Here is an 11,550-nt window from a genome sequence, read left to right as displayed (position 1 = left end):
AAAAACAAAACAATATTACTTGTAAGAACATTATGAGATACAAAATTGTGGAAATTGTGGCAGATGAACTTATTAAAGTATGTAAATCATTAAATTTCAAAGACATTATAAAAAAAAATAAAACCGACTCCAAAAAACCTACACTAAAACGTAGAAAAATAATTACTAATTACCTACTTATTTATTAGGACGAATTATTAATATTTATGTAGGTATACCATGATTGATACTTCTGGAGTCGGTGCCAAGATTATGAAACATGTAAAGTTTGCCTGCACCGACTCCAAAAGTATCAATCATGGTATACCTACATAAATATTAATAATTCGTCCTAATAAATAAGTAGGTAATTAGTAATTATTTTTCTACGTTTTAGTGTAGGTTTTTTGGAGTCGGTTTTATTTTTTTTTATAAAATTTTACTTATTTCTTGCTTTTTAGTTAACTAATTATTACCTTGATGTTACCACTGAAGGTAGGCAGTGCACTGAGACCAAAAAAAATTGGTTCATAATCGGCGGAGATATTGCGTATAAAAAAGTTCATCCCCAATTTTCCACCCTTGGGGGTGAAATATTTTCTTCAAATTCGCATGAAACCACCCTTTTGATAATACCTATTCAACAAAAAAATTATCGTTCAAATTGGTTTATAATCGGCAGAGATATTGCGTATAAAAAAGTTCATCCCCAATTTTCCACCCTTGGGGGTTGTTTTTTTTATTATTAAATTTAAATGGGACCACCATTGAGGTATTACCTATACGCCGAAAAAAGATTTGTTCAAATAGGTTCATAATTGGCGGAGTTATCGCGTAACAAACATAGAAAAAAAAAAAAAAAAAAAAAAAAAAAAACATACGGGTCGAATTGAGAACCTCCTCCTTTTTTGAAGTCGGTTGAAAACTAAAAGACATTGTTATTTTAAAATGTATTTATGTAACTTAAAGAAATACGTGAGTGCTAGTCTCAGACAAAGCTTAATTTACTAACTTCACCGAATAACTTTCCAAACTATTTTCTTAACATTAACTGCGGTTTGTTAAATAATGTAAATTTACCCTCCTAGTTTTGTGTGGACTAGCACTCAGCTTCATAATTAAAAAGTTCCAAACTTTCGTTTTAATCGGGCGCACCGCGGTCCCACAAAAATGTTCGTGGATTCTTAATAAGTTTTCTCAAAAAGAAACTCATGGAGTTTCATTTTTTTCCCAAAGAGCAATCTATTAGGGCCGCGATAAACGCGGGGCGCGTTAGAATAAATTGATTTTATTCAAATTTCTATTAAGGCGCGTCTCTCTGTGTTTCTTGAGATTGCTACGGGCCGAGTCGTGTTCGTATGGAGGGACGAAAGGGAAGGTTTTTCGGATGTGGTACTTTTCCGTTGGATAATCTTAACCGATGTTAGTAGTTATGACCTATGTTAGTAAGAAATAACGAAAATGCTAGAAGGACTCTTGGATCCGATTTCATTGAAAAATTAAACTATGTCATTGTGTTAGTTAATGCTTTTTGACTATAAAATATTAGGTATTGCATATTATTAAGAATTACAATAGGATATAAATGGGACTGAATGGGAGGGCAGGGCATATAGTACGCAGAACTGACGGCCAATGGGGCAGTAAGGTTCTGGAGTCGAGGTCACGTACCGGAAGGCGGCTATTGTGGCTACCATTGGGGGTGGCCTACTTAGCAGTGGACGTCCTATGGCTGAAATGATGATGAAAAATGGGATTATTATCATTTCCTTAGGATCAAATTCTGCAAAATAATGATATACGGCAAGGTGAGATTGAGTATAACTGGGTCCAGTATATTTTTCATTTATGTATATTGGATGTAAAAGGCTTGAAAAGTAAATGCTTTTTAAATTCGATTGCAATAACATCGGTTCCACCATTTGCTGCTTTTTAAGAATACCGCATCCACCAATGCACAGTCATCTACCATCCGAAAACCAGTCTCCACTCGTAGCTTGTAATTGAAAAGTTTGCCATCGCAGCGATGCAAAGTGATTTATACGGCAGACCGACTGACGGACGCGACCTTTTTGGGGTTCCGTACCCAAAAGGTAAAAACGGGACCCTATCACTAGACTCCACTGTCTGTCTGTCTGTCATGAACCAACCATAGCAGTTACCCTATGTCACAAAGGCTGAGTTGCACCATATAACTTTAACCGTGACTATAACGATAACCGGTGGATTTTGTATGGAGTTTGACATATTTTTTACGTTTGTCAAAGTTAAAGTATGATGGTGCTACCCAGCCTTAGACTCCACTTTGTCATCTGTCTCTTAAAACGTGATAGTTAGACAGTTGTTTTCACAGATGATGAATTTCTGTTGCCGCTATGACAACATACCTAATAAAATAAATATTTATGTAGAGCTCCCATACAACAAACGTAATTTTTATGTCGTTTTTACGGTACAGTACATATACAATACGGTACGGACATAGTATCGTCTACCTAACGCTTGAAACAGTCATAGAATTATTTCGTCCTGGCTGGTGCCTGGATGCGGGCGGCGCAGGACCGGTCTTTGTGGAAAACCTTGGGGGAGGCCATTGTCTAGCAGAATTATTTATTCACTTAATAAATAATTAAATTAAATTACATAAATAATTAAGAGTAGCTCACATAAACAGTAAACGTATTTTTTTTGGTACGGAACCCTTCGTTCGCGAGTCCGTCTCACACCTAGCCAGTTTTTCGAGTTTCGTTCATACAATGAGACGCAAGTTCGCAGCACTCCTTGTGATTTGCATCGCGGAAGATGAATGTTCCTTTTATGTTCAATTGTCGAGTTCCATTAGATTAGAGCACGTAACAGTAAATTAATTCCGAAATTTCAGATTGTACAAAGTTTTGGGGCACTTTTAACGAGATTTGTGTAGTTTGAAAAAGCCTGTATTCTGAATCGACGCTCATATTTAAAAGAAAGAAAAAAAGAAGTAAAAACTTAAACAAATCAACATAGAAAACAAAACCAAACTTTTTTTAATGTAAGACAAGCCAGATATTATTTTACCGCAATCGCACCTGGTAGTGAGATGAAGTCTAGGACGGTACATAATCTGCCCTGTAAGTGCCGATTCACTCTCGCCTTGAAAAACTGAACTATTTATACTCAACTTGACTCCAAAATGTATTTAGGGCTGAGGACACTTAATATTTCATCTCCTATTACAGGCTTAATTTTTAGAATTTTATAAAATAAAGAGCTCCTCGTAACAGAAAAAAACTTAAGTAGCTTTTTAAGACTAAAATGTATACTAGTTAATTAGTTTCTTGGAACTACTACTTAATTTGTTTTATTCCAGTGAAAAACAGATTTCTTTTCCAAATCTTAACGCTCCATTAATCCGATCCAAATTAATTGGCTAATTTCTGTACCCCCAGTGAAAAGGGATCTAACTCGACTTAGATCAAAATTGACTTTATAACATAATGTGAATCTCTGAAAAATTAGCTATTTTTGTATCTAATCGGTATGTTTCTACGAAGTATAGAAAAGAAAATAATTTTGTGCCAAATGATACAAGTAAGGCTTTGTGAACCAATTTTGAGTTTTCTTTCGTGTATATTGATACATGTCTACTTTTAACAAAGTGTACCGGAGGCTTCTTTCAATTTTTTATTGTGTCAAGAGGTACGACTCGTGTTACTACTTTTTACACGATTGAAGTTGTTCAGATTGAATTTGTGATTAACAATATAAGATGACTCATATTAATATACACAAAAAAAACTATGTATTGTTGGTTGGTGAAAAAGAATGTAACTTAATTTATAGCACAAAAAGTAAAAGACAAATGATTATTTATTTTGTGTATAATGATTCAATTAGACTAATACCATTAACCACAAAAGTTTCGTACATGTGTAAAATGTTATCAGTTACTTAGATCAAAAACATTTGAAAATCGCTACTAATGATTTGGTTAATTATTTGGTGTAAAATGATATAACTTAGCCCAATTGTCAGATTACAGGAAAACATAATGCGTAGTTTATAAATCAAAGAACTTTAGTTAATAGTTTTAATAAATAATGGTTAACATCTACTAGTAAAACATATAATTGAATTCATAGTGCCTAACGTTGTCAATAAAAGTACTTAATAAGTGCATTATAGAATTTTCAAGAGCTCCAACTACCAGGACTCTTTATAAACAAAACTCATCACCTTAGACAACAAATTGAACTGGGCGAGTCATGTCGAGAACAAAATAAAAATGGCCTGTATAGCATTCCATCAGTGCAAGAGACTCATTGGTAGTAGATGAGGTCTCAACCCAAAGATAACACTGGCTCTACACGTCGGTTATATGGCCCTCTTACACATATTATTATAGATCACTTGTGTGGTGGCACAGAACACAACTATCAACAGCAAGATCAAAACTCCAAAGCCTGCAACGCCTAGTAAGCATAGCGGCCACTAGTTGTATGAGAACCACTCCATCGACATCACTTGAGTACCTTCTGAATCTCAGATCTCAGATTAGACCTCATCATTCAGGAGGAAGCGCAAGCAGCCGCTCTAAGACTTAAAGGTAAGAACGGCATATAGAAGCAAAACAAGGAGACAGGACATTCCACGATCCTGCACAAAACCCTAATAAAAGAAATACCTCTCACCGAGGCACCTATCGGCAGAATTCCCTGTGTTCACTCTTCGACTGAAGATATAATATCCAGCTTACAGCGGAAACGCAAGATTGCTCTGGAATCAATGAAGTTAGGATATTATTACACTGACGGCTCCAAAACCCAAAAAGGTACGGGAGCTGGTGTCTTCTCGAATTACCTAAATATACTAAGAATATCAACAACACTAGATAAACACAATACAATTTTCCAAGCAGATTGCAATCAGAGCAGCACAGGCGGTTGCAACCATAGACATCCGAGGTCTGAATATAAAAATAATCTCAGATAGTGCAAGCAATACAAAGCAACTTAATATACTACATTATAATACTTATATTGGAATGCCATGACGCGCTCCTAAGTCATTGCAGATGCAAATGGCGTTACCCTGCACTCCTGAAGTGGATCAAAGGACACAGTAACTCCTTGGGCAACGACGCAGCAGATGAACTGGCCAGAAGGGGATCGTACACGACGGTATTTGGTCCGGAACAATTATAATGCCGATACCATAAGCACAGATCAAGACCTGGCTGCGCTCCAAAATAGAAAAATAACACCACACAGAATGGAAAGATTGTGAAAGATGTAGGCAAACAAAAGATGCAGTTGTGGATATTATATCGAAAAAGTCAAAGACTCATAAGACTAAACAGGGACAACATCCGCAAGGTCCTAAGTGTAATAACAGGTATGTTAAACAAACACCTACACAGTATAGCTGTACAGACAGCCTGCTGTGCAGAAGATGCATGGAGGCAGAAGAAAAACCACAGCACGTGCACAAGGAGTGCAGAAGCGTAGCAGATCAACAGGCTCAAATTCTCCAATCACCAGGGTCGCTGCAGAAGGCCTGTAGAGACCTAGATAGGCTGCTGCTACCTGGGGGGATCTGGAGCGGTTGGAATAGGAAGATCAAATAGCGCACAATGGTCTAATCAAAAGGTTAAGTGCAATATTCGATTGCCCTGCAAAACTAACTACGTAAGTCCTTATGAATGGATACTATGTATAAAGTAAATAATTATGTAAATGGCATGTGTTGCTGGACTTTATCTGCTTAGCTCGCAAGTATAACATGTCTTGTTAATCATGTCTCTATTGATTTAAGAAGATTCCCGTCTTAGGCAGTTCGATTTTTTCAAGTTATTTATGATTTAAGAAGAGGCTGACAAGGGTGGCTAAATATCTTGCGCTGCTTCTTCTCAGCACTGACCTATTTATGTCCCAAAATAAAAGTAGGGTTCAAGTGATACTAGGACGTGTTAAAGGGCTTTTTAAAAGCCTCTTTGTTAAAAACAAATGCATTTTATGACTTTACTTTTATATTATCCTTCTGTAGCCAAAAAGCAATCAATATAGCTTGACATCATCATCTCTGGTCCAGAGTTTGATTCCTAATAAGGTTATTGTAGAAAACAAACTTTTCTTTGATGTGAAACCATTGTTGTTTCTGGTCTTTATTACCCAATTGCTTCAACTAATACTTACTTTAAAATAGGAGATAATGTATGTGATTTAGGCCGATATCATTCATGGTATATGGTGTAATAATTAATAAAATAGTAGTTTCAGATCAGAATAAACATTTAAGGAGTAAATAATTAGAATCCACTCTAAAATTCTAGCCTTATTCCTTTACAATCGCCACTTATATCACTTTACACATAATTATTAGGATACTTAGATCGCTATTATGTTAGTTATATCAGTTTACACATTTTTTTTCTCATCACAAAATTGGTGTATATTGATATAAGTAGAAATTTTTGGACGATTTACCCTAAATAACATGAAATAATGATTCCTCATAGTGTAATTACTAATGTTTGTTTTACAACTTTTTCTAAAATTAAAGAAACAAAAAAATATCAACAGAAATGGCGTAAAATGTATCACTTTACACTTGTTAGCGGGTGGTCAATTCAGTGTGGTGTAAAATGATTTATGTCCCATTACATCACTTTACACGAATGTAAAGTTGCCGTGCATGGCGATATAACTGGGTTTTTATTTAATTGCGAAAAAACTACATGCCATATTTCCCAAACTGGCACACTGCCTAATTATATCTAACATTACCTTTCACCTAAAAAATATTTCACCAAGTTATCTATAATAGCGACGAAGCAGGATTTTTTTTAACTTCAAATGCGATTTCCCAAAAATCACCATTTTTGACTTAACTCCGTTTTCACTGGGGGTACAGATTTGTGAATTCACAAAGCTGTTATCGTTTATTTGGGAAATTAGTGGACCTCTCCTCCAAGTTTTTGCATATTAGAATAACGTAAGTCCTAAGTTTATGCATAAATCATACTTCTTGCTTTATTAAACTAATTTTCAAGGTAAATTACAAACGTATTCAACAATAATTTTGGCGAAAAGCCCCGAGCTTTTACCAATAAAGGTGCTGAAAGTATATTTTAACGCGTACTTAGGTTCAAATATCTGAAAGATTATATTTCTTTTCTGTACATACGAAACTACTTATAAAATGTTTCTCAAGATCCCTTTGATTACCCGCAAATCGGTTATGGAATAGCTTGTTACTATTGGTCTAGATTTCCATATACAAAATAAAAAATACAAAAGCAAACCTTATAGATTACTAGCTGTGCCCCGCAGTGTTGCCCGCAGTAAGACGTAGCCTATGTGTTAATCCAGGGTGTCAGCTAACTCCATACCAAATTTTATGAAAATCGCTCCAGCCGTTTAGACGTGAAGAAGTAACAAACATACACACACACACACACACTTTCTCCTTAATAATATCATGTGATGTGATAACTAAGAATGATGATTACCTATGCATTATCAATAAGCTATGATTTCCAAAGCAAATAAGTACGAAAACATGAAAAAATAAAAATCATTTTCAAAATGTCTGTCTTAATTCTGACGTTTATTTTTCCAACATCGTAATAAGGGTTTACGTTTACAGCCAGAATCGAGAACAGGGAGGAAATTAAGAAAAGGCGATCGCTATCTACCTGTTGCAAACGGTATTCGTTAATTAATTCTTTGGGTAAAAAGGGCAAAAATTTGGCCCGGGCCAAGAATTACTTTACACGGCTTGTTGCTTCGGCCTTGAGATGATTTATTGCTGGGCCAGCTGGTTTGTTGTTATCCATCATCGCTGTGGGGTGACCGTGATTTATAAGTTTCGAGGATTTTTCGGGAGCTGACGCTGTACCAACTGGCGAAAAGGAAGCGAAACATACGCGTTTTTGTCGTCGTCTTTTCAAATTATATTGGCTGGGTTGCACATCTTACTTTAAATTTAACAAACGTCAAAAAACTGTCGAACTCAGCCTAAGTGAAGTTAACATTTAGCGTACGTGAGCGTACAAACAAAATCATTGGTCATTTAGAAAGAAATAAGTAGAGAATCTATATCACTTGCATAAAGGTTTGTTAATTAAGTAAGTATTGCAAAGAGCATGAAGTTCAACCCATCAATTAATTACATAAAGGTCTCATAAGTTTACCTACTTGTCTGAGATATCCACAAAGTGATGTCACCCTACATTTTCTTTGCTTTTAATTAATATAAATTACATGATTGTACTGATTAATGGCGGTGCCAATTAGTTTAGCAATCAATTGTTATCGTTATTGTTCGACTATTACGGGGAACATTTGTTTGGGATTGTTACGAGTTTTGTTTTATCAAGACCATGATGATGTAGAAAAATGGTTTTCATGTAGAGACGACCAAAATACTGTGGGGTCTTATAAATAAGGGCGATTTTGTAACAAAATTGTACAGTTTAATGTGGTGTTTTCTGCATCTATTTATTCTTTAACATTTACTACGTTAACGCGACAGAAAAAAAAATGGTATGAAATGAAAATCACTAGGTGGACCGATGATCTGGTGAACCGGTAGTTGTTGAAATCCTTGAGGGAGGCCCTTGTCCAGCAGTGGACATCATTTGGCTGTAATGAACGAATGAAATGGAAAAGTCTTAAGTATAATGTTTCGCATTTACAACGAAAGTAAGGGATAGGTACATTTTACATACCTAGATAGGTTGGTACACAAGCTCACAATAGTATAGCAAAGAAAATACTTTAATATCTGTAAATATGGTTTAAAACATAAAAAGCAAACACCTTAGTCTTAAAATAAGCGTAGCTGTGACAATACGCTCAGAATTGCACATTCCAGTTTAAAACAGAACAAATACTAATCTCAACCAGAATTGTTGAGTAACCATAATACTATATTCATTCGAGTGACCTTAATAATACCTACTTTAAGCTGAAACCACACTATGAAGCCAGCTGAAATAATTACTGACTGACTGACTGACTGACATAGTGATCTATCAACGCACAGCCCAAACCACTGGACGGATCAGGCTGAAATTTGCCATGCAGGTAGATGTTATGACGTAGACATCCGCTAAGAAAGGATTTTACGAAACTCCACCCCTAAAGGGGTAAAACGGGATCTACGCGTACGAAGTCGCGGGCGGCCGCTAGTTAATAAATACGTAAATGATAAAATGTGTAACGATATCATCATTTTTCATCATCATCATCATCTTCAGCCACAGGACGTCCACTGCTGAACACAGGGGTTCCCCAATGATTTCCAGATTGACCGATTGGTAGCGGCTTGCATCCAGTGCAGCGCCTTTCTGCTACCTTTAGGCTAAGAACTCACGGCGCGATTTTCACCCGCGTCCGCAGCGGTTAAGGAATTGCGGTTTTATTTCAAAACTCACGGGAGCGGTTATTTGCGCGGTTATTCTAAGAACTCGGCGCGATTTCAAATCGCGCCGCGTGCTAAGTCACTGGTACAAAATGGTCGCCCGCCGATCGGGACCCGATTACAACCGCGACCGCTGCGGGCGAAAACCGCGTCGTGAGTTGTGCATTAGTTTTTACATAAGTATCTGCATTCTACAAAAGCTGCGGGCCCGCAACCGCCGCGGGTGCGGGTGAAAATCGCTATAAGCTTAGCCTTATGAGGTCTTCTGTGACGTGATATTTTGCCAAATGTACACTTACTTACTACTTAAGTTAGTGTAGTCTCAGCCTTACATCGAGTACAGTGCCCTCTACATAGCGTCTGCACTAGGATAAAGCTTGCTTGGATATCTCAGTCCTGAGCTTTGGACTGTCATTATGTGGAATGAGAATCAGACAAATGACTTCATGGCTTTTGCAAGAGCTTTGTGCTTTTTTACATTACAATTTATTCTTAATGAGCTTTTATACTGGTCAGAAAAGTTCTCGAGTGGCGACCACGAGCAGGAAGACGTACCTAGTGTAGGCAGACCTCCCACTAGGTGGACCGACGATCTGGTGAAGGTCGTGGAAGGTGCCTGGATGCACACCGGTCTTTGTGGAAATCCTTGGGAGAGGTAGGCCTTTGTGCAGCAGTGGACGGCATTCGGCTGAAACAAACGAGCTAATAAAGAGCATTAATGATATAACTATTTATAAGTATTATCTTTGTATTAATCCCAGCGCCGTCAGCGGTCATGTACAAAATATTTACCATACTTTTTAACCAATCCTTCAAAAGATGACAAAGTTTCAGACAATAAACGAAAGTTCCTAAAAATCCACTTCAAACGTCTACCATTCGACTAAATATCCCGTTCAATTTCCCCAAGCTTCATATTTCTGACAAATTCGGCATCTGACATGTAGATATCAGTAATCAAGTTCCGACTCCATTGTTTGTCCAAAGTTATTATCATAGCGGAGATACTTCGAAAATATGCCGCCGAAGACAATATTTTCGGTTAGATAACCGTAATTTATGCGAAAACTTGGCGAAACTTGGTCACTTAGGGAGACAATCCGAGTTGCAGATGTTCAATGAGATAAAATTGTACTTGGCAGATTTGAATGTACAGAGGCGGAAATCAATCAATATTATAATAGTAAGACACGGGTCTTACTATTTTAATTGAAATGGAACGCAAAAGTTTAAAATCTTACAATCAATATTGTGTTTAGGTTATACATTAGTGGAACTTACGCCCGTATTCACCAACGATGTTTGCACAGCGTTGAATAGAGCTCTGTGATTGGTGCGTGTGTCACCCTGTGCGTCCACGCGCACCGTGAGACCTCATAGTAATGTTTGTGAATACGGGCTTGTTATTAAATAACAAACTATCCATTAAGTCTTAATTTTAACTAAGCGTACTTTTTAAATTGAATAGGAATAACTCCTTTTAGTCCTTGTTTTGGTTCAAAATCGCAAGAGGTCTTTTGACCAGGAGTGGACGTTATTTGGATGGAACGAACGAACGAAGTCCTTTAAGAGGCTCGAAAGTTTTTTTTTAATAGACAGACAGTTGGGTGAAACTTGGGTGCTATCTACGAGTATTGAATAGAATCAGCCAGAATGAAATGATAGTTTCATTTCTGCATAAGTCAAAAATAAATGAAAATTTTACTATTCTTAAATGCTATTTATCCTTGCCATACAATTAAATCTATCAGATAGACTTGTACCTAAAGCGGTCTGTGACTTCAAAAAGGCAAAGCTCTATAGTCTGTACCTATGAGAATGACGCTACAATGCAGTCCGAAAATAAAGTAATCTGTACTTGAAGTTGCTAGACGTATTAACAAAAATGCACAATTCTGTTGATTTACCCTGTCTGTCTGTACACAAGTTATGTTCTCCTTAATTACATTACAGAACTGCACAATACAGCTTGTTAAACTCTCCCCCGTGTTTGCCGTCCGACAATCGACAAAGGCAAGGAAAGAAAGTTAAACTTCCCCTCCTGAGGATAGCACCATAATTTAATATAAATAATACCGCACTTCCTCCGTGTATGTAGCTATGTGCAGTGGGAGGCAATTTGAGGGACTATTGTAGAGCTGTTAAAACTATAATATTACCATCACT

Source organism: Ostrinia nubilalis, chromosome 3, assembly GCF_963855985.1.
Source record: "Ostrinia nubilalis chromosome 3, ilOstNubi1.1, whole genome shotgun sequence".
Lineage (NCBI taxonomy): Eukaryota > Metazoa > Arthropoda > Insecta > Lepidoptera > Crambidae > Ostrinia > Ostrinia nubilalis.
The sequence above is the reverse complement of the archived record's forward strand: the minus strand, read 5'-3'. Positions refer to the sequence as shown.